The sequence below is a fragment of the Lissotriton helveticus genome, chromosome 10 (genome assembly GCF_964261635.1).
Source record: "Lissotriton helveticus chromosome 10, aLisHel1.1, whole genome shotgun sequence".
Classification (NCBI taxonomy): domain Eukaryota; kingdom Metazoa; phylum Chordata; class Amphibia; order Caudata; family Salamandridae; genus Lissotriton; species Lissotriton helveticus.
Window position 1 is genome coordinate 168,288,171 of NC_136071.1, and position 25,830 is coordinate 168,314,000.

The 25,830-nt window shown below is 42.3% G+C and overlaps 1 protein-coding gene across 1 annotated transcript in view; it reads right to left on the bottom strand.

The window, feature by feature from the left end:
* Positions 1-25,830, bottom strand: part of LOC144786061 (cytochrome P450 3A21-like) — a 258,043-nt gene that overhangs the window by 231,648 nt on the left and 565 nt on the right. The window lies entirely within an intron of this gene.

Here is a 25,830-nt window from a genome sequence, read left to right on the forward strand (position 1 = left end):
AAGGGCATCCTGGTGCTAAGACAAAAAGCAAAGACAGCCATGAGTTAAGGCAAGAATATCCTATCCATTATTTCAGCTTTTTCCAAAATAAGCTTAGATTTGGATCACAGCAGATCTTCTAAAGAGGGTTCCAGAGTGTGGCCACCAGATAGGAGACAGAGGAACCAATCACAAAACATTTTTGACTGGCGCAATTTCATGACTTGGTGGTAAATTAAGCCAGAGTTTGTTGCAAACAACTTTTACCACCTCAGTATGAAGCAGGTTTCTGGGTCTGGTAATCTGTGGTAAGAGTGTTGGTACATATTTGTTGTGTGCCATTTTGTTGCAGTGGGGATCGGTTCTATTGTTTTTTTGTGCTGCTGTGATTTTGTTCTGTATTATTTCAATGTGATTTAGCTATATTATAATACTGTAGTTGTTGTGTTGCCATCTATTTGGATTGTTTTTGCTGTGTGGTGCCTTAGTAGGTTTTAATTGTGCTGTCATGTTGTGTTTGTTATTGTGTTACATTCTGTTGCTTATTTCAGATGTTAACAAATGCTGCTTCATTTTTAGCCAAGAGCAGCACAGGCATTTAAAGGTCCTCGAGCAACAATAATTTACCACTATCAAAGGCGGTGAAATACCAGTGCGCCAGCTCAGCAATTATTTTAGACACCATGTAGCCCAAACTGTGTCAGACATCTAACTTAAATTAACATTTAAAGCGCTCACTTTATGACACATGACCAAATAATGGGTTTCAAAACTAATGTAGGACTAAAGCCTAAGCTGGATTAAACAAGCATTTGCAATACAATAGGTCTCGCATTTACGCAAGTTTGAGCTATTGGCATTGTAAATGGCAATGCCTTTTATTTATGTTTTGGTTTTTAAAACATAAATAAAAGGCATTGTCATTTACAATGCTAATAGCTTAGATTCTCGCAAAAGTGAGACCTATTGCATTGCAAATGCTTGTTTAAAGGATGCAACCAGACACTACTTCTCCAACCTACCAACCTTCAGCGATAGGACAAAACTGCAAGCTAATCTTAAAAAGACATTTTGCACCTGGTCCCACAATGTTACCTCCGGAGAGCTAAAACGAAAGCTCTACCCCAACACTACTAGCCTGTGAACATACAGAAGTATGAACCCACCAGGTCAGGCATAGTCTCTTGTCCTGCAGAACTAGTTTGCGCTATGTAAAACTCTAAAAAAAAAAATGACTAACTCTCTTACTATTCAGATAGAAGTCTGAAGTGATAGCATTAACCGACTGAGCTTTCCCAGCTGAACAAAGCATTTTTGTCATTTAAGTTATGTGCACTACACATTATAATATACAGTTAGTTGCATGTGACGGGCTAACAATTGTTCTTTTTAGATAAGTGTGTGCCTCTGCTTCTACACTCACTGACCCCTCTCACATTGTTCTCAGAATCAGATGCCATAACTTTTATATACTTTCACCACTGCACCCAAATCGATGAACTGTTCATGAATGATAAATACACGTATTTATTTTATCTGTACAGCACTTCCTAGTAACTCACCAAGGAATGCTGCACAGATAAGAGGCGGGTCCGAGTCCTGCAGACAAAATTTAGCAAGGGTGGCTGGCGGGGAGAGGAAGTTCACTTCTTGCTGTCAGGCTTGCATTCATACCTGCAGGACAAACCGATCCCTTGCTACAAAGCAGAAGCGTGGACATCGCTTGTCACAACCTGCTCCTGCAAGATGCTAAAACGAAAGTGCTCTTCGGCCCGCTCCATGGAGCCACGCACAGGCTTGTTAGGGCATGAATTGTGCAACAGACAGCCATTATTCAATCAGAAAAGTCACTTAGATAAAAAACAAAAAGGGAAGGCTGTTTAGATTTCCTTTTTTTAGCAGCCAGTGAGACAATAAACGCTGTCTGTCGCCATGTATGGTTCAATATGTGCCCTCCTTAAAATTCACTTCTGTCCACGCCACAAGTCGTAATTCAGGGTCCCCTGGTGCGTGAAAACACCTCACACAATCTGAAGAACCTCACACATACTGTTGTGCTTCCACGTGATACTTTCTGCCTGCAAAGCTGTGTTTAGGATATAAACCCTGTCAGTGTTTATCAGGTCTATAAAAGTATCACCATGTACAAAGCATTGCGTGGCTAAATTTCGTATCACTGTTTTGTTGTTATCCTATAGCCTTCCCGCCCTTTCCGTCTGAACCGGAAAGCCAATCTGCTTTATCCTTCTGACGTGTTTGTGTAATCCCGCCCCTCCTTCCCTGCTGTGCCCATCTCTTAGGCACTGTCCCACCAGACCCCCACCTCATTGCCCTTGCCAGGTGCCTCCCCGGACTCGGTCAGGCATCTCTTCGTCGTCATGACGTCACACACAGCACAGTGTACTTTAGCAGTAAAGGCTTAAGTCCTTCCTATGTTGTTCTAACAGTTCACGTGGTTAGCATGACTAAGTTACTGCAATATTTTCTCAGTTCCTTAAGCATTTTAAACGAGTCTGTGGGATACCCGAGTTCTGTCAAAGTTCTCATTCACCGCAGAGGGTTTTTTTTAGGCTTCAAACTCCGGGCTTTCAAGCGTATGAATGCTGGCTGCTGGGGTAATGTCTTCACCAGGGGATGGCCAGTAATGTCTGTCACCAGGGTGGTGGGGTTTACACTAAGTGTCTGCATTTGTTAAAAAAAAGTAAACAAAAGCAAAGCGATAATGCTATATTCCTAATCTAAACCTGAAGGAAAGCGTCTCCATCACTGCCATGTCAACGTTTGTTGTTTCTTCGCTGCGAACAGCCACACAGTGCCTTGTGCTCTCCTTATGTGCAGCTCCTTCTCTTAACAAGGGAGGTCGGCCGGGCTGGCGCGCATGACGGTGTGCTTTCACTTTAAACATTGCGGCGTGCTTTCACTTTAAAGCGAAAGCACACAGTGTTTAAAGTGAAAGCACACGTGTTTAAAAACATGGCGGGGACTGTCCTCTGTCCTTAAATGCACGCGCATGCTGTGTGGTTTGAATAAATGGCAAAATCAGCCATCTTTGTCCATCCCTGCGCGTGCATGTAAGGTTTTGGGCCAATCGATTGCAAAAGGTCCTCACTGGCGAGACAGAAGAGACCTAAAAGGGACCAGCTTTGTAAAAGCTGTGGTGCAGAAACAAAGATCCATAAAAAGGGAACCCTTGGCTACCAGAGCCAGTGAAGAGCAACAAGATGCCACCTGTGAGCACCATGCAGCCACTTCAGTCCATTCCTTTTAGTGTACTGCATTCTTTTACTGTTACAGGTGTGTTTTTGAATATAAATAATTGATATACAAGCGTCTGACATTTAATCTTTTCAAATCCATAAAATGCTTTTTTTTTGCCTTATAAGGAGCAGTGGGGGCATTTAGTTTGGTGCCACTTAAACTTTTTTAATGATAATTGTTTGTCATCAATGCGCCCCTTCTGTTACATTACATTTTGGTGCACATCAAGATAGTGCCCTACATTTCTCTGGTCCTCCTCAAGATACTGCCTTACAGGACTTGGGCCATCCTCATGAGTCTGCCCAACATGCCTCTGGTCCTCCTCCTGATTGTGCTTGCGAGTGATCGCAGAATTCTTACTAGCAATAGCTTCTACATTTCCTGTGTCACATGTTCAGCTACTATTCCATGACAGAGAAGCTGACATTTTGTATACACTCTATTAATGTGCTTTCACTGCGCTTCTCTTGCATTGCATTGGAAGAACTTTGTGTCTTTGGCATTGCAAGAATATCTGACATATTGTTGGGAAGTTTTGATGAATTCACTATTAGTCTCTACTCCAATTAGTAGTTTTGCAGGAGTTTAACTTTTACATAGGCTGATGCTCTTTTATTAGTATCATGTACCCTTCAAAAGTTGTTATTAATTTAAGGCATCATCTGACAAAGTGACAAGTGGATTATAGCATGTAACTGTTTATCTTGAGCAGGGCTATAAATTAATCCTTCATTTCTTTAAAGGTGATATTGAAACCACTCAGATCTAAGGAACATTAATTTACCAAGCAAATTAAGGAATATTGTTGAGCCAATCAGTTTCAACGTGTCTACAAATTACTAACAGTACAAAATGTGGTTGTTGGCTGACTGGGGTGTGAGCCCCAGTCAAGTAGCAACTACAATCCATGTTGGGGTGAAACACAAGCCAACCCCAAATTAATCTGTGCTTAACCCTCTGTTAGCTTGACACAGAGCACTCAGGCTTAACTTAGAGGCAATGTGTAAAGTATTTGTGCAACATTTAAAACAGTAATAAAGTGAAAAACATCACAGAAACACACACCAACATAGAACTTCTTTAATAAATAGAACAAGTCCAAAATGCCCAAAATCCATTCAGTAGAACCGGAAATATGTAATTTTTTAGGGGAAATACCAACAAAAAGAAAAAAGTGGCAAATGTAAATATGTAGCTGCACAAGAACGCGACAAAGTCACAAGTTCAAGCCAACCGCAATGGAGTGCAGTCAGGCTTCAGGGACCCAGTTAGGCACGCAGAACACAATACTGTAATTCCTGGTTTGCGAAGCTTTGTGGGAATCCCCATTGAAAATGCATCAGACATCCAAAGCGATGCATCGGGTTCCAAGATGTGGTGAGGCTGTGGTACGAGGTCCTGCGTCATCATCGAGTATCCATTTGACAAGCGTTGGTTCAGAGGAGCTGTGATGCTGCAATGCGGAGTCTGGTATACTGCCAACTAGGGATGTGAGGGACTGCACTGAGGATATGTTTTGCAGTGCCAGTTACAACGAGTCTGCAGAGGCGATGCAAGTCTTTACAGCGGGTGGAATCCCCACAGCAGCAATGGTGCGTCAGTGCAGCTTGGGGTTGCGCCGCGCTGCAGAGGAAACTTTCTAAATGTGGCAGTTTAACAATTGTAATTTAAAATCCGACTTCACCATAAGTTACCATTAGTTATTACCTTAAATTAGGGTGTTTTATTATAATTCCAAAGACACCAAACATGAAATGGTCATTTGTTCCCATTTGGAAATTACTGCTTATTAAATGCAATAAGATAACTCCAATGCTATCCTGTGAGAGAGGCAGGCCTTACCATAGTGAAAAACAAACTTAATAGATTTTCACTACCAGGACATCTAAAACTTAAAAGTACATGTCCTAAATTTGAATACATTGCACACAGTCCTCTGGGCTGTCCAGGGCCTGCTCTGAGGGTGACTTATATGTATTGAAAGTGAAGGTTTGAGCTTGGCAAACGTTTTTTTTGCCAGGTTGAAAATACACATACATAGGCTGCACTAGCAGGCCTGGGTCATGTTTAAAGGGCTACCTAAGTAAGTGGCACAATCAGTGCTGCAGGTCCACTAGTAGCATTTAATTTACAGGCCCTAGGCACATGAAGTGCCACTTTACTAAGAACGTACAAATAAATGATATATGCCAATTGAGTATAAGCCCATCTAACATGTTTTAAGGAGAGAACACAAGCATTTTAGCCGCGGTTAGCAGTAGTAAAGTGTGTAGAATCCTGAGCCTAGCAAAAATGAAGTGCACAAAACATGAGGTCTGAAGGCAAAAGGTTAGGGAGAAAGCCATGCCAAGGATGCCAGGTCGAATACTATATCTTCTACCTCACAATCAAAGATTCGTTTGGACTTAGGTCTTGTGAATCCTTTATTTTTAGTGAACCAGTCAGAATTACTATTACTAATCTAAGTAACCTATCTTAATGTTCAGCTGGAATCTTAAAAGAACTATAACTATACAAGGTCAGGAGGATGAAAACAACTATCCACATATCTTGTTTTAGATTATTTGATCAATACCTACTATGCCCAGTTTCAAGCTTAATGTCATTGAGCAAAAGCAGGTAAAAAGACTGTCGGAAAAAGATCTTGATAAATGACTTTTTTTATCAGTTGAGAAATCCAGAAAACAGGCTGGTTCATTGTATAGTTGGGAAATATTATTTATGACTGCACTACCTTATATTGAATCCAACTTAGAAACAACTGTTCAATGCAAATTTCTTTTGTTCCGGCCTACTATACTCCCAGTTTGAGTGAGTGTGGTTTCCTAGAAAGAGTAATAAACAAGTTGCAGAGTTTGCACAAAGTATACCAAAACTATTGAAAACATAACATATTTGTTGAGTAGAGAATACTCACTACTAAAAGGGGGGTCAGGGAGGATCAAGGAGAGGTAAAGAGGAGCATGGGGAGGTAGAGTAGGCCCATTCCCTTTCACCAACTGCACTTCTAATGTTATTAAAACCAAAAAGGACCCGAAACAGTTGTAAATGTACTCTAGCTCAGATCTGGAGGTAGTCCACACCTTACATTGCCAACCATTAGGAAATAGTGGAACTTAAAATAGAATCTGATTGAAAATAATGTTACAAAAAATTAATTTGGCTACCCCCACTAATTTCGGGGTGGGTAATTCTATACTTTGTAATAAATTTGCATTTGGAAGTTGTGGATATCCAAAATTAGTACATTCACTACAAAGTGTATAAGTAACGTTAAATGTGTAAATGTACTTAATTGTAAATGTACCTTTGCAAATAGACATGGCAAATCCTATTGCAAGGAGCTCAACCATTTATTTGAGAGGGTAGAGACATGTAACTCTACACCTTTATATAAGTTTACACTGAAAATGGTTGTTAGAAAATGGGGTCTCCAGTTGGCTGTGGTCTGCGCTCTGTCCAAGTAGGAACCCTTATTCTAGTCAGGATAAGGGAGTTACACACCTAGATAACCCCTGCTCACCCCCTCAGAGGCTTGGCACGAGCAGACAGAGGCAGTGTGTAAAGTATTTTTACAGAACACACACATTAATACGGTGAAAACAATACAAATGAACACCACACCAGTTTAGACAAATAAAGTATCTTTATCTAAACCAAACAAGACCAAAATCACAACAATCCAGCATACACAACTCAAAATATGACTTTTAAAGGTTTCAAGCAATTCTGTCCATTGGAAACTATGGATGTGGGATTTTTACACAAAGTACCTCAGATGCATCAAACTCCATAAGGCACCACAGCCCTACAGGAGGGAAGCGTCAGAAAACACATCAATGTGTCAGTTCCCGAGTCCTTGGGGAGGCAATGTAACAGCTCTGCTGCACATAGGAGAAGTAATGCGTCAAATCCAAACTGTAGGGGGAAGTGATGCGTCGATTCCAAGATGATTCTGGGCTGTGGGTGCTGCATCGAAGATGTGTAGAACACAAGTGCAATGCGTGGAAATCTGGGACACGCTGGAGGTCGATGCTTCAGCTGCGGTCCATCAATGTATCATCTCTTTTAGCTGCACAGCAGGGCCTGCGTCGGAGTCGGTGCGCTGAACTTGGCATGCAGCGATTGTTCGGGCCCCAAGCAGGTGCTGTTCGGATTTCTTTGTCTGCTCTGGGCTGTGCATCAGAATTTTCTCCCACACAGCGGTACTCTCTTAGCAGAAGCAGCAACTGCAGGCCAATCCAGCAAAGCAACACACAGCAAAGGGGCAGTACTCCTTCTCGCAGCTCTCCCGCTCTTCTTCCTTGGCAGAGGTTACTTTAGATTCCAGAAGTAATCTAAAGTTCTAGGGTTTAAGGTCTAATACTTGTACCCCTTTTTCCCCTTTCGAGTCTTTGTTCAGAAAGTCTCTCTTGCTCAGTAATACCACTTCTGCCCTCCCTGGTACACTTTTACTACAGGAGGTGAAGACAACATTGTGCAGCGCAGCCACAGCCTATTTAGGGGTCAGTGACATCTCGTCCCACCATTCTAGCCCAGGATGGCTAATCAGCATATGCAGGACACACCTCAGCTCCCTTTGTGTGAATGTCTTCAGTGAATGCACAAACAGCCCCTGTCAGTCTAAAACCAGATGGTGACTCCACAGTCAGGCAGAGGGACACAGGATGGTTAAACAAGAAAATGCCCATTTTCTAAAAGTAGCATTTTCAAATACACTATTTAAGAACCACCTTTACTAAATGGTGTGTTATTAAATTCTGAGTTCAGAGAGCCTAAACTCCGAAAGTGACACTAGTAAAATGTTACATGGCAGCTCCACTGATAGCCTATAGGAGAGCTAGTCCTTGCAATAGTGAAAAGCGAAATACACAGTATTTCATTATCAGGCCATATAAACCACACCAGTACATGCCCTACCTTTCACATACACTGCACCCTGCCTAGGGAGGTACCTTGGGCCTACCTTAGGGGTGCTTTTACATGTAGAAAAAGGGAAGGGTAGGGCCTGGCACGTGGGTACACTTCCCCGGTCAGGATGGCAGATAAAAAACTGCACGCACAGACACTGCAGTGGCAAGTCTGAGACACATTTGAAAGGCTACTTGTGTAGGTAGGACAGGAACAAGGGAGCCCTACTCACGCGGAACCAGGGTAATAAGGATGTACGACGTTACAACGCATACTTTTACAACGCGTGCAGTTACTACGCAACTTTTACAACTCAAGTCGTTACAACGACTTGCGTTGGGGGGCGCTGGATAGTAAATATTTTAATTTACTATTCCAACTTCAGTCCCCGTGGATAGTAGGGAAGGAGTTGGATAGTAAATTAAACTATTTACTATCCTGGAGCGCCCCCCAGTGCAAGTCGTTGGAACGACTTGCGTTGTAAAAGTTGCGTGGTAACAGTACAGAGTTGTAAAACCTTAGTTGTAAAGGTTGTTCCCCGGGTAATAAACGTATTATCAAAAGACAAAGGATCCTGTGGACACTTAATGAAGTAATCTCAATGTATATCAGCACAATGGCAATATATTGAGTTATAGTGATATTGGAGAAAGAAGGAAGCAAATAAACCTCTGATTTGTTTTTAAATAAAAAATATTTATATAATCCTTGAAATTATATACTGTTACAAAGTAATACATTTGAACATATAGTTCTGAGTGAAGTGTGTCCCAGTGAAAAATGGAACCTAGAAAATTAGTGACATATATATGAAATATATAGAAGGTTTCCTAAAGAAATTGGCCGATATGACCCACATTCTTTTTCAGGTTTCCCCTTTTTCAAAAAGAAAATAATTTTGGCGATTTTCCATGATAATGGAGCTTGCTTAGAAACAATAATTGAGTTGATCACTTTCTCTAGTAGCGGCAGCAATTCTTGAGCACATAGTTTGTAAATTTCCACGGGTAAGCAATCTTCCCCTACCGCCTTCCCCAAGGGCAGATTGTCAATTGCAAGTTTTATTTCCTCTAGTGTTATTTTTGAGTTTAATTGTTTCAGTACATCAATATTTACCGCCCGAGGTGGGATTAGATATCTATCAAGATACTGTAGAATATCTGCTCTGGTCGGGATCACATCGGGTGTATATAGTTGCTGGTAAAACTGAACAAATTGTTTCAGTATTTGGTCTTCTTGTGCATATGTGATTGAATCTAATCCAATTATTTCCTTAATTTTAGTTTTGGCTTTCCTATCTGCAGATTTAAAGGCTAATATATTCCCGATGCGGTCGCCGCCTTCATACTGGTCTAGTTTATACTTTTGCATTTTGGAAATAAATCTTTCCCTCAGTGTTTTTTTTAGTCCAGCTTGTAGTTTTGCCAAAATTAGCCTAATCCCCTCTATATTATCTCTAGAGTCCCGTGTTGCGTCAGCGAGTAGTGTTTCCATATCTAGTATCTTAGATGTTAATTTTTTATTATTTTTACGACTCTCCGCATTTTGCCTAAATACATACTGTTGCACAAACCCCCTAATACATTTGCATGTATCCCATACAGTATTTATATTGGCCGAGTTAATGTTTTTTTTTTGTTTTTTTTTAAAAAAAACCTTTATTGAAAGATACGTATAAGTACAAGCGCAGGCCTACAACCACAGGGGCCGGCCGCAAAATCAGGAGATTCAAAAAGGCAACATCAATGTGTTCGATAGAATGAGTACAGGATAGACGCGAAATAAAGTCATTATACAGTCAGCGCCAGGAAAAGAAAGGTTTCATTTTACGTTTTATAGAGGAGGCAGCAACTATGTCTACCAGGGCGTCATGCAGCATATATAGAAAAAGAGGGAGGGGGCGGGAGGGAAACAGCTCCCCACGCAATCAGATAATCACCGTAGGGCGAAGCCCAAAGACATCCCATGCCCATCAAAGGTTCAAAAAATAAAGGACAAATTGCAGCAAACAAATAAAGGGGACGCCACATGCACAGCCCTCCCGCCCCGAAAAAGAAGAAAATGCAGACACTTACGAAACAAAGGAGTGAAAACAAAGGGACATAGCCCACCCCCTAGAAAAGACAAAAAGGGACCATAGAAGAAAACAAACTAAAATAACAAACACCCCCCCCCACCCTACATCACTGTAATGGCTACGGCCTACCCCACTAAACAGCGTGCCTGTCGCCCCGAGTCACCCGAAATATAGAAGAAAAAGAGAGGGAATAATAACGAGGAACGAGAAAGGAGAAAGAGAGAAAAAAAAAAAAGGGGAAAAGAGGGAAAGGAGAGGAGAGGAGCCAGCGAACGAAACATAAAACACCACCCCATCCGCAACAACAGATCACTAATCGAGGTCGAAAAGGATATTAAGAAGAGCCTACACAAGGATGGAAACAGGAACTATCCAAAATAACGAGGTCTGGAGATGCCATTTAAAAAGGGTCCCACAGGCACCCAGGCACGATCACCCCTGTCCACTTTTATGAAGAGTCGAGCTTCCAGACCCCGCCACGGCCAAAGGACAGCATAATATAGCGGGTCCATACCAGTCAAGGAAAGCCAGTGGGATCTCCGCAAAACACCGTCCCGGCCAACAAGAAGCAACCAGGAGAACTCGGCAGCAGTCAGAATGCAAAAGTACCTCAAAAATCCACATTGCCAAGCACAATATCTGGGCTGTCCAGCACGAAGCAAAGAAATCAGGATGTAGGAAACACTGCAGCATCGGCATCGGGTCCACTTGATCCCAGAGAATCGAACACCCAGCCGGAGATCCCAGCACAGCCGCTGGAGAAGTTTCAACCAGAACAACTCGGGGAGACGACACCGCGTCACAAAATGGCGGAGCAATCATGGCGTCGATTCGCAACTCCAAGTCCCGGCATTTCAAGGACAGGTCGATCCGCAGGGCAGCCAGGGCAAACAAAACAGCACTCTGAGCAGGGGCCGCCCGAATCAAACAAGGTTCGGAGAGAGCAAATGCAGCCACGTCTCCGTCTCCAGGAGAAAGACACTCCGAGGGGCCATCCGCCATCTTGAGAGCATCACCCGCCACCATTGCCGCCGCCGCCTCCAAGTCCACCAGGAGCCCGGAGGCCCCAGGACACACAGTCGATCCGCGGCGGATGACGCTCGGCGGAGAAAGGAGAGTCACCAGAAGAACGGGCGTGCTCCCCACAACACTCGGGGGAGCCCTGCACTGGATCCCAAACGGGACAATCGACAGGAGTGGGCTTCTCCCTCGATGGGTGCCGGACAGCGCAGCTTCTCTTCTTCGGGCCGACAGGCAATCGGACATACGGGGCGGCCCACCATCGGGGGTGGGTACGCTCCGGCGCCTCCGGCTCGCGGCTCTCAGGCTCCCACAATCGGTCTCTCACGGTTCCGGACCGCCGGCACTCCGAACACCTCCGGGCAGGCACAGCACTCGAGGCCCCGGCGTCAGGGCCGGGAAGGCCAGCAAGGAGACAAGGGCAGAACGCCGAAATCACTGCACGCCAGAGCCCCGGAAAAGGACGGTAAGTGAAGGCTCTTCCACGGTAACCAAATTCGGAACACCCCGAACAGGATGAAAGACAGGATAAGTGGCGGGGAGGAAGGGATCTCGGAGCGAGGGGTTTATGCGACTGTTCCGATCGCCATCTTGGCTCCTCCCCCGGCCGAGTTAATGTTAAATGAAATAAACTCCTGTATATGTTTTTTAATTAATAAAGTAAAGCTAGTATCAACCAGTAAGTGTCTTGGGAAAGTAAATTTACGAGTTGCTTTTTGATTTGGACCCTTAATATTGACTTCGAATAGCAAGGGATTGTGATCGGAAGTAACTTTGGGACAGATTTCAATCTCGCAGTTCTCTAAGATTTGCTCAGATGTCCATATCATGTCGATTCTAGAGCAAGATTTGTGCGGTGCGGAGTAATAAGTGAAACCTGCCAGCTGGGGGTGTTTACACCTCCAAACATCTTTGATGTTATTCAACCTGGCTAATTCTAGAATTGCGGCTCTTACTTTGCGCATTCTTTTATAATTACCTTGGCCTGTAGAGTCAACTTTGTAATTAATCGCACAATTGAAATCCCCAGCAAAGATAATTTCACCCTCCCATTCAAGTAATTCAATACTTAGCTCTTCAAAAACTCTGGGATCATCAATATTTGGTCCGTATATTACACATAATACCAATTTCACATTATCCCCTTGCATCTGCGCGATTGCCCACCTACCCCGAGCATCAGAGGTAGTTTTAATAGTTTCTAGTAGAGCTCCTTTTTGTTTTAAAATGGCTACCCCCCTAATAGTTTCATTTAGAGTAGAGCATACAACCAATTCGTATCTCAATTGAGATAGTAATTTACGATCTTGATATTTAATATGAGTCTCTGACAACAAGACTATATTAGGGTGGTACATTTTTATCTCTTCCTCTACTAAATTTCTTTTATTTTTACTATTTAAGCCGTCTACGTTCCAACATAGTAATCTTAGTTTAAGCATTTAACTACAAGTACATTATAAATCCCCTCCAACTTTACTCTTTTCGAGATAGTTTGGTTTACCACACTACTGTTATTTAAACAAAAAATGAATCCTGTCACCAATTTTTCCCCATTTTTTGCCCCCTCACCCTCCCTCTACAATGGTTGTCGCACCCTCCCATGCAACAGCCCCGAACCCTCCCTGACCACCACCCGTCCCTTCGGGGGGAGCACCCCTCTATCTTTTGCTGCCGGAGATAGGGCAGCGTAGTGAAGGAGCATGCATGCATGAGAGACCGCTCATGCCAGATCTTAACTTACTCAGATCATAAACACACGCCTACAAAGTAAGAGCTGAAAAAAAAAAAAAAGAATGGTTGCACCCATGAAAAGAGAGACTTTAGTGACATAAGCCAAAAATATGGCTACGCTTCAGGACAAAGAAAATAAAGTGAATCGTGTGCACAATACAGGTAGATTCAAGGAGCTGGAAGCTAAAATAAGCAGAAAGTAAAATAGTATCATAAGTGTCATTAGAACATTTGTGACCGTTACATTGTCTCTTTAATTGACTTTTTCGTTTTGCTTCTCTTTAGCATTCTCCCAAGAAAGTTTTTCCAATGATTGTTTAGCGGCAGAAAGATCAGTGAAAAAGGTCGTTTGCCCATTGCGAATGACCTTAAGACGAGCTGGTTCTTGAAGATAGGCTGTACAACCTAGATTTTTGAAGGCATCCATCAACTTCCTAAGCTCCCAGCGCTTATCCATTGTACCCTTGCTTAGGTCAGATTTCACAAAAAAAGTAAGGTTGTCCACGGAAACCGGATTATTAGGCCTAGCCTTAAATGAAACAGCTTGCTGCAATAAAAAGTTACCAAAATGAATCAAAAATGGTCTGGGAAATTTACTGCTTGTGCTTCTTTGAGTCAAAGGTAATCTGTGCACTCTCTGTAGCTGGGAATCCCAGTCCCAATCTGCGAGATCAATAAAGGCTCTTTGGAAAAGTTTCACCATGAAGGCCCGTGGATCGGAGCCCTCCATCCCTTCCGGTATACCAAATAATCTAAGATTTTGCCTCCGAGCCCGATTTTCAAGATCCTCGACTTTAGCTTCAAGTGATGAGACTCGTAATGAATTTTGGTTAGCAGTTGACGTAGTTTTACTCATATCTTCTTCTACTTCCACTATACGTTGTTTGATATCTTCAATATCCTTTGTCACTCCTCCCAAGCCTAAACCAATGTCTCTCATAGTTTCCTGCAATTTAGTATTGTCTTCTCTAAGTTGCAGATATTGTTGTTGGATCGCCGCCCTTTGTTCTAAAAGCGTCTGCATAATTGTTAACATTGATATGTTCGATGGCCCTGAGAAGTTGGAAGAATCTTGTAGATGCATTTGCGAAGGTATTTGTGCGGATGTGGTTGCAGAACCCGCTAGTGTTTTTGGAAAATTAGTATCTGAGTTGACCATCCCCTTCTCCACAAATTCTGGCGCAAGATTTGATCCAGGAACCTCAGCCGAGAGTAGTTGGGGATTCTTCGGGTTTAGATTTACTAGCTCTATATTCTCGCTTGGCTGGTCGAGGTTGTAGACTCCTGATTCAAGAGCCTGATCTTCAGATTCGTTCGCCTCTACAGTGTATACAGGGGAGACGGAGGAGATAATTAAAGAGGGAGTAGGAGTAGAAATAGTAGTAGTAAAAATAGTAGAAGTAGAAGAGATTACTGAAGATCCTGAGGACTGTAAGGAGCCCCCAACTCTGGGCTCGCACATCATTACCGTGGTAGCTAAAGTAGTATCCCTTGGTGCCACTTGATTTGAGGAAGCTGCATTCAGACAAGGGTCCAATTGGTCCAATAAGGGAACCTTGGGATCCATAGGATGGTTTAGCTTAGGATCTTGTATATGGATTATATCATCAGGGCTGGCGCCGGAAAGTCTTAAAGCCATAGTTTTAACACCTCCCTTTGCCTCTATCCATCTTCTCAGCGGGCTATCATCGACTAGGCGATTTTTCTTATTTACTGGCAATTCCCTTGGAGCCGGCTTAAGTAACACATTTTTTTGCATGGTCTTACCCTTCATCTTTTTCTTCTTGGTTATAGTTTTTTTAGTTAAAGCTTTGAGTGATTGATCAGCTCCTTCTTCTTCTGACATTTCGTCATATTCTATATTAGACCCTTCGTCAGATAGAACCATAGATACTTGAAAAGTGCCATCACCTTCGCCTTCGCCCATATGTTTATCTCTTGTCATATTGTTAATCAAGTGTGATTGTTCAAGATAATTAACATTCAGTCCGTCGTCAGCCCTTTGGTCTTGTACCAGGGATACTACATCCTCATTGGTATCTAGTCGCTGTGTAGTGGTTTCACACCCATGCGATATATCCAGCGTAGGTAAATAAGTGGCTGAACACAAATTAGTATTTATGTTTAAGTTTGGGTTTAGATGGGGGAGTTTGTCCGACCCCTTCATTAGATTTTTAGTCGCCGCATTATCATCTTTAACTATCTCTTTAATTACCTCGTCGACTACTCCTCCGATAGTGCCCCCAACCATGGTTTCAGTAATAGCTGCATTACCATTAGATTCAATGTCAATGTCTATGTCTTTACTGTTGGTTTTCTTTTTCGCTTTGGCAACAGTTAATATCTCAGACCCAGGTTTCAATGCGGCACTGCCACCTCCCTTCGAGATTAGAGCACTTTTCGTTTCGTTGCACGAGTCGGTTACAGCTTTAGAATTATTAGACTGGTTTTTCCCTTTCGCAGCAATAGTGCTGCTATTCATAGTTGAAGATTGTAGTGCCTGGCAAGACTCGTTGTTGGAGCCTAGCGCTCCTGCTGCCGTTGACGTTGTCCCCGCTATCACTACCGCTGCCGCAGCCGCCGCTGACGCGATCATACCTGAATGAGTTTGGCTCCGCGTCTGACAGGTCTTCCGATTCCGTGTAGACCTTGTCTGTCGCATGGACATCAGCGCTCTCCCTGCTGGCGTCTCCTTCAGCGTCTCTTTCGGTATCAGCGGAGTAATTCGTCTGATTAGACGTTGCGTCAGGTGATCTCCCAGCTGCAGCAGAACCGGGAAGCCGGCTGCTCCCGCTCCCGCTGACGTGCAAACAGAGTTAGTGGGGCTAGCCGCGGCGTATTTCCAGGGATGTACCCAAGTCCTACCGCTGTGTTGAAGCAGAACCCTTAGCATTGAAATCCGTTTAAGGGGTCCAGCGGTCGTGGAGAAGACAGCACCAAGCCTTCGGTCGGCAGCGTCGACAGTGCCCAAATCGTAAGTTTAGCTAGGGTCAAAGGGACGCTTGATAATTGACGCGTTCTGATTCCACCGGTCCCGGTCTGGATACCGCTTTCTGAATCACCTTGCTAACAGCTGAAAATGTGTATCTCACATCATACACAGGCTAGCACAGGCTAGCAACATTCGTTCCAGGCAGAGCGGCTCCATGCAGCAGCCTTCACTCGGCGGCATCAACCCGCCATCTTGACTCCTCCCCGATCCCTTGGATCCTCGCAATTTTTGCTAAAATCCTTGCCAACCGCCTAGCCCCTTTAATGCCTAAGATTGTTAACCTTCAACAACATGGTTTTGTAATGGGCAGAGACACTACTATACATGTTAATACCTCAATAACAGCTTTTGATGTAGCAGGAAATACCCACACCCCACTCGGCATGATTATGTTAGATGCAGAAAAAGCATTTGACCGAGTGGGGTGGGAATATCTGTGGGCTGTATTAAACAAAATGGGAATATCTGGCTCTTATCTAGAGTGGGTTAAGTCACTTTATGATGAACCGCAGGCAATGATAAGTTATGGTGGTCAAGATTCAGCTAACTTTATGATCGCAAGAGGCACGAGACAAGGATGCCCCCTTTCCCCACTACTTTTTGCTCTTTCTTTAGAACCCTTCTTAAATGCTCTTAATGATCAAGCCAACATTTCTCCAGTGAACCACGGGGGCATAACTCTAAAAATAACCGCTTTTGCCGATGACATAGCAATTTATACAACAGACATTAATAAAGCTATGCCAGCAATTATTAATGAAGCACAAAATTACGGTAGAGTCTCCGGGTACAAACTGAATGTGAGTAAAACTCAAATTATAATTAATTATACTCCCGATGTGCAGATCTATAATACCTGTAAAGAAGCGGTTTACTTAGGAATTAAATTAACTTCAAAAGTGGGGAAGATCCTGGAAATAAATTATGATACATTTTTAAAAGAAACTACGAAAAGTCTTAAGAAATGGCACACAATCCCTCTCAGCTTACTTGGCCGACTTAATCTGATAAAGATGAAAATACTACCTAAACTTCTTTATTTGTTTAGAGCTATACCGTTACAACCTAATAAAAAAAATTTTTAAAGGCTCGATAGCATATGCAGCAACTTTATATGGGGTTACAAAAAAGCACGAAGGGCCATTACATGGCACTACCCACTTCTAAAGGGGGACTTGCTTTTCCAGATTTCAATCTGTATTTTTTAGCTTCCTTTTTTTTTCGAGTTAGGAGTTTACTTAAAAGTGAGCCACCTCTATTTTTCCACCAATTTATGTTAGGTGCTGACTCCAATCAATTTCTACTGCGCGCTCATGATCCCAATTACTACAAGCGGGTCAAATTTAAGACTGCCAAGCACGCGATGAAAATTTGGGACAAAATCTTGCACATTAGTAAAAGTTCGTTCTATAACGCTGAGCTTCGATTATGGAACAATCCTGGTCTTCCGGATGTTTTTTCGGATGGGACTGGGAACTGCTGGATAAGACACGGCATAAACACGTTAGGAGATCTTTACGGTAGTAATGGTTTGATTGACTTTGAAAACTTGAAAACTACAAATGGTGTTACTAATGATATGCACTTTAAATATAGACAATTAAGAGATTTTTTCGTTAACAAAATGAAAATAACGGAAGTTATACATTCAGACATTTGTGAGTGTATTTATTCGGTTAAAACCAAGTCGCTAATAAAATTGGGATATCAATTGTTGAGTAAAGATAAAGGCGAAAATACTACTAAAATTGCAGCTAGATGGTCCCGTCGATTAAATATGGACGTAAACTCAACACTTATTGGAAATGCTTTAATACACCTAAGTGACATAGTACACTCTTCTAATCTTAGAATGCAATTATATAGGACAATCACTGAGTTATATTACACACCACAAAGAATATCCCTGTGGTCGCAAGGGAACTTGCTTTCAGATAAAACTAAATGCCCTAAATGCAATTTGCAAGCTGCTGGAATCGACCATATGCTATTCTCTTGCCCTTGCCCTGCATTTTCTACTTTTTGGAATGGTATTACGGACTATTTAAAAAATAATGAGATAACGATTCCTGAAATTACAGTGCATCTGGTTTTACTTGATATGCAAGAGCTCAATTCTCCTAACAGGGACCTTACTACGATTTTGTTGTCATGTGCAAGATTAACTATAGCAAGGGTTTGGATCTCTAAGGATCCTCCCAATGTAGCGGATTGGCTGGCTCTGGTTAACGAAATTAGAACTTTGGAATTCGCACTAGCTAAATATCGTGGCCCAAAAACTCTCGCCAGAAAAGAAAGGATTTGGAAACACTTTTTTGAAACTCCAGTAGCGTAGATTATTTGCTAAAGTCACACTGTGTATGAAAATATTTGTCTCTTCTTAAAGTTTTCGTCTACGATATCTCTGAACTGTCTGTATTATCTTTATTTAACTCTTTTGTACTTTTCCATCTCCCTCTATCTATAATTCTACTCTATTTATAACAGAGTCATGGTTAATGTACGAATGTATTACCATTGTTTTTGTTGAATCCTGTCAATAAAAATAATTTTAAAAAAATTAAAATAAAAAAAAGAAATATATAGAAGGTTTCCAATGGTTCATATAAACAACCATTTACATATAAATGTACAGTATACAGCGCTAGATACAGTGATCAGTGCTAGTGAACAATGGTTTGTTTATGCAACTTGTCGACGACGTTTCGACCCTGTGTGCAGTGTAGGGTCTTTTCTGGACCCATGATCGTAGGGACCCCTGAAGGGTAATGGACCGGCTCGTGTGGAGGGTGTGGCACCGTGCAAAGGATAAGAAAGGGATACTTCCATGGGTTCCAGCAGGGAGCACAAGTATGCGGTGGGTGGTGAGCAGGCTATTACGTGAATAGGCACAATGTAAGGAGCCACGTGTGTGGAAGCTGGCATGATCAAAGCGCTGTCAAAGCACAGTCAAGACGGGTCAAGTTTCGATTCTGAGTGCATGCATGGAAGCAGGCTACTTCCTTCTGCCGTCAATCACGACGAGGCCACACTTTTTTTTATGTGGAGGGTGAGAATATTCTCACTTTGGTGTCCCTTATGGAGAATGAATCAACTGCAGCCTGTGGCAATCCTTCCAAGTAGCAGGAAAGCGTGTGTCTGTTTGCTCAGGTACGATGACCAAGCAGTGCTGCAGGCCCACTCGTAGCATTTGATTTACAGGCCCTGGGCACACACAGTGCACTTTACTAAGGAATCACAATTTACACAGAGAGCATATGCATTTTAGTTGTGCTTAGCAGTGTTAACCCGTTGCGTGCTCGCGTCAGTCAACGGCCGACGCGAGCACTACCTCCCGGGTGCTGCGTACAACCAACGACCGACGCAGCCCTGCCCACTGTGTCAATGCCCGCACCACGGCGGAATGTCCACCGCGGTAAACGGGTTAAAGTGCCCAGAGTCCTAAAGCATACAATAACATTGTCAAAAAATTGAGAGGCAAAAAGTTTGGGGATGAACCTGTCAAAAGGGCCAGGTCAAACAATGGTTAATAGTTAATGAGTATCATTACAGCTTGGTGTGGTAAGAGGAGATTGGCATCTAAATATAGTAGTAAATATACACATGAGTAAATATATCCATGTCTATTTGTGAATGGGCTCCTAAGTGATGTTACATTGGGCTACCTCTCAAAGTTGGTAAATTCACACCTCTGCACAAGAAACCTAATGTGAGCATTCAACAACTGTCTCATGCTACTTCCATCAAGAAACACATGATGTGGGAAAGATCCCTGGATTCACAAGACTACATCCCCTGGAACTCCCTCTGCTGTCATTCACAAAGTTGAGTTTCCGAATATTCCATAAAGACCTTCTCTTATGGTATGCATATAGAGCACACTTTATTGATTTCTTGCTTTTTTGTTAACTAGCTCATGAACATTGATCTTAACACTTGGTCATAGTTCCAGTACTATTTAAAGATGCCAATTATAATAAAATGGTCACTTATTATCGGGCCAAAAAACATACATGGCAAGGTCCATTTTTAATACATTAATGTTTATTACCTTTTTCTGTTCTTTTTTAGGGAGTGAGAAATGTTAGCAGTATCAGTTTGTAACAGGACTCCTGGACATGGTATAAGTCAGTGGGTCTTAACTTTTTGACTTCGTTGGACCCCCAGTAAGTCATTATTAGAATCAGAGGACACTCATTGAGTAATTATTGGAATCCGGGGTTCCTGGCCTATGGAATTTCGATGATCTGAACCCACAAAACAATGCACAAAAATTACAGAAACAAGCATTAATCAAACAAATACATATTTTGACTCTTTATGTTCGTACACTTTATGGATCTCCTAATTTTATCTTTTTTTATCTTCTAAACTTTTTCTGAATCCCTAAGTAGGTGTTGCTGACCCCCATGGGTGGCCATACCTTCGGTTGAGGCCCACTAGTATGAGCTATTGGTATTGCCATTGGGTGTTTGTAATGGGGGGGACATGTTTTACTTTTACGTTTTACTTTTTCATGATATCCCATGTATGAACAAGCATTTACTTGGCCCTTGGCCCCATTATTTGTTTTGCTGTAATTATTTTAATAACACTGATAACCTCCATTTAAACTTCTGTTAATGATTTTCTTATTACCGTTCCACCTGAACTTGCAGTGATAAGAAACAACCTTGGGCTGTGGCCTACTATTATAACATACTTCATGCCAATTGTGACATCACAATGCCCCAACACACCCACTGGCCAGTTGCAAGGCTTTCTATCCAGTAGTTGGACTGGACGATATGCGAAGGCAGGCTTTTGAGGATGTTTCATGCTTATCTTTAAAGCAAAGTCCTTCTAGTCAGCACTTCACTCATAGTGGCTGCGGAGGCTTGTGATCTGTGCCCTGCTACTCAGAAGGTAATATGTGCTTTCAGACCTATCACAATGCCAATTGGTTGGAAAACTATCTTCCTGGGTTGATAGAGGCGGACCAATCTGGATTTATTAAGGGGAGACAAACCAACTATAAATCAGACAGGTTACCCTACCTAATAAAAAAGTTGCACGGAAACAGACACCAGTGACTTTACATTAGAAGCAGAACGAGCTTTTGATCGCGTTAGCTGGCACTTCTTAGGCAGCTACCTGCAAAAGCTAGGCTTAAGGACCCGAAAGATTAATTGGAGTCAAGTATATTAAGGCACCCACAGCATGCAGTATAATAAATCAGAATAAACCTGACATAGTAGAACTGCGGATATAGACCAGGTGGGGGGATGTCCCATGTACGGACTCCTATTTTGCACACTTTAGAACCACTAGAGGCAATCCTGCGAGAAGATACAGAGGTACACGGGCTTCAATTTAGAGGGTGAGCCTCACAAACTTAGATTTTTTGCCGACGATGTTCTTTTTATGTGCTCTGAGCCACAACAATCACTAACCGCTATGACACACCAGCTACAGCATTTTTAAAAGGTAGCAGGGTTTCACATAAATACTGACAAAACTGAAATACTTAACTCAACACTTTTACTAACAGTGATCACGGCTCTAATGACGAAATACTATTTAGATGGGAAACTTCACACTTTAACTACTTAGTAATCAATATTATACCATCTTCATTAAAGATGGTACAAGCCAATTGGTCAGACCTCAAAAGATACATTATCGCAACAGATGGAGCGCACTCCCCATTTCTTGGCTGGGACTAATAGCGACAGTGAAAAGGAGCTGTGACTTTTATATTTATTTCCGTCCATGCCCAATGCTATATCTTTAGACGAAGCCTTAGCCCCGCAAAAAAAGTATAGACAATTTTGTGTTGGGAGGGAAGAGGGATATGCTTTTTAGAAAACTTATGAAGGCGTCAAAGGACAAAGGACGCATTGAGATGCCCGAGCTATAGCGATATTACCAAGCAGACCATCTCCGACTCCTCTAAGCTTGGACTATCACAGAACATAAAAAAATGGGTATTCATGGGAAGAGGAGGAATATATAGACCATCATGGAATCATGGCAAGCGAAACAAATCAGACTAAAGAACACCTACGCTAATGAAATCCTGAATTCCATAACAAAAACATGGGACATGACTGATATCACACAAGGGCTCACAACTTACCCCTCACCATTCACGGCCATCCACCAAAATCCTGATTTCACCCCTGCAAACAAATGGTTGACCTCGCAAAGATAAACCGATGATTATTGCCTTATCCTGAGCCACATAAATGAGAAAGGAAACATGAACAGGTACATGCATCAAAGCTTTTTGCGATCGCAAATGGTGCGAATCGCAAAAATTGGCTGTTTGCGATCGCGAAATTAGCTTTTGCGATGCATCAAGGGTCAAGGCCCTCGCAATTTGAGAATTCGCAATTAATTGTGAGTTCTCAAATTGCGATTGCATTTTTCAAAGTTGTAGGTTACACACACACATGTCCTTGGGACATGTGTGTGTGCAACAATTGTGCACAGATCAATTTCAGGGGTGCAACAGGGTGTCCTTTTGACACCCTTGCACCCTTGAAATTGCATGCGCAATTTGCGAGTACCAATTGGTACTCGCAAATTGCGCATGCAATTTCCCATTCATTCCTATGTACCCGGAGGCCCATAGGAATGAATGGGAAGCCATTCCTTACTTGCGAATTGCAATTTGCGACTTGCAAATAAGGAATGTGTAGGAATCGCTATTTTTATAGTGTTTCCTACATGCATTGGCTTTTGCGAGTCCTTAATTGCGATTCCTTAATAATCGCAATTAAGGACTCGCAAAATCCTAGATAGATGCATGTGCCTGAAAATCTTTCCTACAATGCCATACTGATTTAAAAATCGCAGAAATTAACAGATATGCAACTATGCCACTGGGCAACAAACCCAAAAATTAAAGAAGGGGCAATGAGAGATCGCACAGCATTTGAAAAATACATAAAGACCAGCTCTGAAACCAAAAGAGTGATCTAGAAAATATTGAAAAACAGAGCAAAACAAAACCGCTGGGGCTTCCATACAAAATGAGAGACAATGCTGGAATGAGATCTCTCTGACAGCGAGTGGGGAAAACTTTGTGAGGATATAACTAATGGACACAAACATTTCACACTGAGAACAAAGATGTATCTAACCCCAGAACAACTATAATGTATCTACCCGAATATGCAGAGGACTTGTTGGATATGCACTAAAGAGAAAGGAACTGCCCTCTACATATGATGGGACTACAATAAACTGCATCACTTTTGGAAAGAGGTTCTCTCCCATACCAAATGGGTAACAGTTGTATCCATTGCAGAAAACCCAACATTGATTTTGCTGGGACTCAGAGGTCCCAAAGAGCGAGGCATGAGCAATGGACTGAGAACACTAACACAACACGTACTAACAGCCGCAAAACAGTTTATAGAGACTGACTGGAAAAGATCAGATACTCCCACAGTCAATGGATGTTACTCAAAACTCTAGAACGTTCTAGCCATGGAAATATGAATGTATGAAATAGATAATCATTGGGATAAGTTTAAACAAATCTGGCACCATCTGATTGACCACCTGCTGGAACTGAAAACAAGTTTAACAAGACCACATGGAGTTAGAGCAATAGATTTGAACTAATAAAACCTATAGTGCTAACAACAAAGCAATTGGCACAGTTGATCGAGAAGAGAGAAAACCTTCCACTGAACTCAGACATTTTCTCTGTGTGTAGGATAGGGAAGGGGGGAAGAAGGGACATTTGAAGTTTTCAGAAAAGTTATGTTATGAGAGTGAGAGTTTTATGAGAGTGTAATTGAGCCTCATTGATTGTATGGAAAACAGTATACTTTTACCAACCATGATTGCTTCTCAATAAAAATTGATACATTTTTTGAAAAAATGTATGCTGTTGGTCTCTGTTCCACCACTCAGCAAAGTTTATCCTTTGCTGCTACTTACTATAGCAGTGAAAGCCAACGAGTCAGAAGAGCTGGAGGTGGTCCGCAACATGCTTATACTTCCAAGGAGCCAATACCTTTCACCCAGTGGCATCTCTAGAATGTTTTTTAGGGAGGGTACAAATTAAGGCAGCGATAGAGCTTATGGGGCCCTCTACACATGTATTATAAATACACATTTGCTTATAATGTTTAAATCTGACTTTCAATGTTCCTGTGGAAAATTGATCGTGGCATGGTTTAGTGTCTCTTTTGTCAACGCCCCGTCACAGCAAATTCAACACCTGCAGTGGTGGGGCCCGAGAGGGAACCAGGACAATTGGAGCTGCGGTACAGGCCTCATCTGGCCCCCATTTAGAGCTGATGATGCAATTCCCTCTCACAGTGAAAGGCTTTTCAATACAAAACAATGGGCCCAAATAAATCAGAAATGAAGGAAAATATGGGCACAGGGTTACATCTACACCTTTTTATGATTTCTTTCCTAACCACAATCGCTCTGAGTAGTACCTTGAAAAGCAGGTGCAGATGTGCTGATGGAAACATCATGTGAAAATTACCACAAGCTCCTATTCCACCAGTGTGGTGTTCTACATAGCATTCAATTCCCATGGGGGTAAACAGTCTTACAATGTAAAGGTCTACCTCCACATCCAGCAAATTGGTTGTTGATCCGTTCCGCCTTAAAGGACCATTTCAAGGGTGAAAAGAGGGTACATTGGATTTTGGGAATGCACACAAAGAAACATGATGCGTTTTCAGACCTAAGGGCCTGATTTAGATTTGGGCAAATGGATTTAGTATTGCCGCCATTGCGGAGTACTTTACTGCAGTCATGGCGATGGTAGCCCGTCTGTCAAATTTAGAGACGTCCACCAGCCCAGTGGTTATCTCTTGCATTCCCAGGAACCGCTGGCATGGCAGTTCCTATAAATACATTGAAAGGTTGATGAACGGCTCTGTCAACATGACAGAGGAGTACGCCAAACTTTCAATAAAAAAATATAAGAAAATCCTAAAGTGGGATTTTCTTTTTTGAAAAAAAAAAAAACGAATTACCCCTCCCCAGGGGAGTTTTCTCCCATGTTGTGTGGGTTATATCACAGGTTTCAATGTTGCTTGCTGACAGTGAGAAGTTGCCATTTGCACGTCCACTCGAAATAGGGTGGGCAGTCAAGAAAAAGAAGGAATTAAATTAAATAGGAGAAAAACAGGAGACAGTCATTCACAACTGATCAAATACTAAGCTCCTGTCCTGAAAAGTAGAAATGAGTTTAATGCCCACTAGATGAAAGGATAGCTCAGTGGTTTAATGCACATAGACCTAAGCTTTGCAGGTTTGACATCCTGTTAGAGTAACAGATGTTGTGCAGTGGTTACATTGTAGACCTCAATACCAGGAGACCTTCAATCTTGGCTGTTCCACGTGACAAAATTGTGTGATCCTTGGGCAATCACTTTATCTACCCATGTCTCCCCTATACAGTATTGAGTGCCGGAAGTGTAACTCCATAGTCCGTGGCATGAAAGAAATATGAATGCAGTCACAGCCTCTGATTGGAGGTGTAGTTTTTGCAGCCACATATTATAAGAAATAAAACGCCACTGTTGTCTGTAAAAAAGACAGTGGAAGTCACCTTCAGCGGTCTTAAAGAGGCACTGGGCGTTAAGGATCCTTCCTCTCTGTGATCCTAAAACTCTTTAATAACCTGCAATATTCTCACAAAAACCAATACTTTGTTCAGTGTTTAATATTAATATTTTTCAGAGGCTTTACTTGAGCACTAGTTGCTTACACAAGGAGCACATTAATTTCTGTTAGGTACAAGGAGATCAGTGATTTGCCAAGAATCACAGGATGTTGAGCGTCATTACCGAGACTCGAACCAGGTTCTCCAGATTTGAGATCCACCGCCCTAGCCCTT